Raw genomic sequence first — 4243 nt, 5'->3', positions numbered from 1 at the left:
CGAGTTTATGCTTCGTTAATTTTTTTTTTATGGTTTTAATTTAATAATGTATATTCTCTTTTAAGAACACGGAATTAAAACTCAAATATATGACGTAAAAACCTTACAAATATAGATTTTATAAATTCAAAGTAATCAATGCATAATTTTTATTACAAATAAAAATTTATTTTGTTCATAATTATTCTCATAAACTAAGTTTTGAATCTACGCTACGCGTGGGTTTATTTGATCTATTTTGATAAAAATTATATATGATTGATTACGGTAATAAAATATTATCTCATAAATTTTAGATACATAATTTTTAAAAATATATAAATCAGTTGTGTTATAAAATCAAATCTGATAAAAAAATCATAAATTTAACTTGACGTCCAGACGAGGCAAATCAAACTGATGACCTCACATCTTAAACCATTTTCTTTAACCACCAGAAAAATAAAACAATTTTATAATCATGAATTTATCTCGTTTTCATATTTAATTGATCGCTACCACCTATGTTTTCGTGTTTTTTATTCAATGTTTGCTTATTCTTCATATTTTTTTTGTCATTTTCATTGTCAAATTTTGTGTTAATTGTCATCGTAACTTTTACCGTTTAGTTCTTCGTTATACTCTTTTTCTTCTTATTCCTCGTCAACTTCTTCATATTGTTCCACTGAAAAACCTTTTTTTAGACTACCACACAACTTGTTAACCCATCAAACTCCAAAAACAAATTCATTTCTTTTCTCATAAAATTTGTGAAATTCATGATTACCAGCATAGACAACACATTCACCCAATTATTGACAATTTTATCCATATACTTATTTGGTTTTAGATCCACGCATTTAGAAACTTCTCAAACCAAAATCCTTACTTGGTTTATAATATTTTAAAAACATAATAAAATATACTAATAACTATTTATTTAATATGAATAATATGATATATAGAAATATGAGTACATTATAATAACATATTAATTATAAATAAATAATATCAATTATATTATATCATCAAATAATATCAAAGGTATCATATTATCAAATAATTGTAACCGTATATAACAGTAACCGTATTTAAACGTAACCGTTTAACCATTTGTTAAACGGTTATGGTTAAGGCTACAAAAATTTCTAACCATAACCGATGGTTAATAAACTTTAACCGTGACAACTGTAACCCTTGTCATGCCTATGTATAGCTAATAAAACATGTGTTTTGTCGTCCATCTTTCTTCTTTAAACCTCAAAATTTGACTCAAACATCAAATTAAGGTCTTGCGATGTCAATCCTTCTTCCTTAGACACAAAAATAAAAAATTAATGAAAGAATATCAACTCATCTATAAAATCATATACAAAAATATGTTTTACAGCTCATAAGAAATAAAAAGCACAAATGTAGATAAATAAGATAATTTATGTTTTGCATCAATATTGATAATATTTTAAACTTTTAAAAGGTTTCGAAATATAAAATTTGAACGTTTTAAAAATTTTCAATATTTATAATATTTTAAACTTTTAAAATTTAAAACTTATAATATTTAAAAACTTTTTAAAAGCTAAGAACTTTTAAAACTTTCAATATTTATAATATTTAAACTTTTAAAATTTATAAATTTTATAATATTTTTTTGAAACTGTTTAAAGTTTTAATTTGATCAAATAAAAAACCAGATCAAACAAAATAAAACTTTTAAACTTGGACGCCTGATAAATCAAGTTTTCCTGCTCATTCGTTGTTGGAAGCATATTAATCTTATTTATGCTGGTTCTGAACCATTGTCTAAAAAATTTCTAGCCGATGTGGGATATTGTGCTTAGTTTTTTGATTTTCATAAATTTAAAATTTTCCTTTTTCTACAAAATTCTGTAAATTTAAAAATGTTAATAAATGACATGTCAAATCATTATAGGTTGTTTAAAATAATTCTTAATATACAAAATTCTGGAAATTGTATAAAATGTTAATAAGTTATATGTCAAATATCTATTGGTTGTTTAAAATCCTATGTGGACGGTCTTACGAGCTTATAGCTCATACTTTTTATTAGCATAGATTCATTTGTTAATTATGTAATACATAAATCAATAATATTCTCAAACATTCAAACATTCATTTGTTAATCATACATACATAATCAAATATGATAAAGTTTCTTATATTTTTTTTTTGTTTATCTTGGTAATTGATAAATAGCAAAAACTATGTTACACAATTGAATTGTATACCCTAAACTTCATACAATTTTGAAACATATTTTACTATTTATCATTAACAAAATTAAAAAAAAATATATATATTCTGTAATACTAAGTACATAAAATAGCCAAATTAAAAACATATTACAAATATACAAATTAAAAAATAAAAATAAAAATCAGTATGTTCTAAGTATTTGAAGATTTCATCAATATATATTTATTATACTACTATTTGTGTTTAATGGTTGTATCTTTTAATTTTTTTTTTAACTTAAAAATTTTAATTCTTAGTTAAAAATGTATTCTCATTACCATAAAATATTTTTCATTTGATAATATATAGTTTTTTGCTTATAATCTTTCTAAAATGGTATAAGAAAATAAATAAGAGCAAAACCAATAAGGCTATCAACAATGAAGCTGTTGAAAAAAATATTCAACAGTTTAATCACTCCAATGGAGGTGTTGAAAACCAAAAAAAATTGACGTGGATTAATTTGTGTTGAATTCATTCAACCAGTTGAATCAAAAAATTTGGGCCCCACAAACATGTCAACATTCAATTTTCGTTTTTGTTTTTTGTTGTTTTTTTTTTTTTTTGAAAAAAGAAGAAATATATAAGAGAGACATATGTCGTATATTTATTGGACAGTAAAATTTTGGAGATATTTTTCTTATCTTATCATTTCAAAATCAATTATTATATAGTAAATAATTTTTTTATAAAATAATTTTTATATCAAAATTCATCATTTTTAAAACTCTATAAATAGAGACTTGGTTCATTTTATTCCGACACAAAAAAAACCAATATTTCTACTATATTTTCAAATTCTTCTCTAATAAACTCTTCTTTATTTCAATTTTTTCTTTTTTGGGAATGGATCATAACAACAATCCTACCCAAAATTCTACTAATTACCCTTTTCCATTTCCAAATCCCAATAATTATCCAAATCCTTATTTCAACCAATTTGTTGTTATCAAATTAAGTAAAAATTTAAATTTAAATTACTATAAATCTGTTGTTATTAAATTAAGTAAAAATAAAAATATAAAGTGAAAATAGTGGGGTAAGGTGTTGAATTTTATTAAACAAAACCATTGGAAAGGTTAAAATTAATTTGGGTATTGAATGATTAGATGGAAGAAAGAGAAAATGATGTGGAAGGTTAAAAGTTGAGGTGGAGGGTGTTGAAAAGAAAAATCATTGTATATAGTCTAAGAAGATATCACTTGGATAACTGACGTGGCATATCCTCATGCCGTACGATTACAGTAAATCCAAGGGATACGATTATAATTTCTCTTTATTATTTCATTGGCTAAGCCATTAAAGTCAGGATCACATTATTTCTAATATGAACCGTTGATTAATATGAATCTAACGAACAAAATTTTAAACCTTTTTTTTTAATCTTTTCCTTTCACTTCTTCCCCTCATTCTCCTCTTAGTCGTATCTCTTTCATCTTCTTCCTCTGCAATCAATTATCCAATTAGAACTACCCTGCAATTGAAGCAACTTTCAAATTAGTTTTCGAGTTGGGGATCACGGCTTTCACCCACGAGAGCTTTGTTTCGAGTAAGCAATTCATTGACTGTTTCTGATATCCTTTTGGATTCATTAATTATTTCTACCGGATTTAGTGGAAAGTTGCCTCGATCTATGTTCTCTTTCATTTATTAGTATGGAGCTATTTAAAATTTGTATTCATCTGTTGAATTTGATACTATAATCTGTTTCCTTATGCTTTCTTTTGCTGAATTTCTCTATTGCAGAGCTGATCGAATTGGAGGAGAGAAATGCTGGGTAAATCCTGAACATGATGGGAAATCTTCTATTCAACAAGAGATAAAGATGGACCTGTAACCTTACATATTGGTGAAGGGGGAGAAAAATGATTTTGCAGCTTTGTGATCGGGAGAAGACGATACAACACCACTTTTTGATTTTGGGAATGTATTTTTATTTTGTAATATAGATTTTTTGTATCATTTTTTTCATATAGATAAATAATAAAGTATGATATTTTTATTTTCA

At 24.7% G+C, this 4243-nt stretch overlaps 1 long non-coding RNA gene across 1 annotated transcript; it reads left to right on the top strand.

The window, feature by feature from the left end:
- Window positions 1-3543: 3543 nt before the first annotated feature.
- On the top strand, window positions 3544-4243 carry LOC147940022 (uncharacterized). Its single transcript, XR_015563292.1, has 2 exons — window positions 3544-3784; window positions 3982-4243. It is a non-coding gene; the product is annotated as an uncharacterized LOC147940022 (long non-coding RNA).

Source organism: Camelina sativa, chromosome 8, assembly GCF_030686135.1.
Source record: "Camelina sativa cultivar CO46 ecotype springtype chromosome 8, ASM3068613v1".
NCBI classification, from domain to species: domain Eukaryota; kingdom Viridiplantae; phylum Streptophyta; class Magnoliopsida; order Brassicales; family Brassicaceae; genus Camelina; species Camelina sativa.
This window is presented reverse-complemented; position numbering and strand designations above follow the sequence as displayed.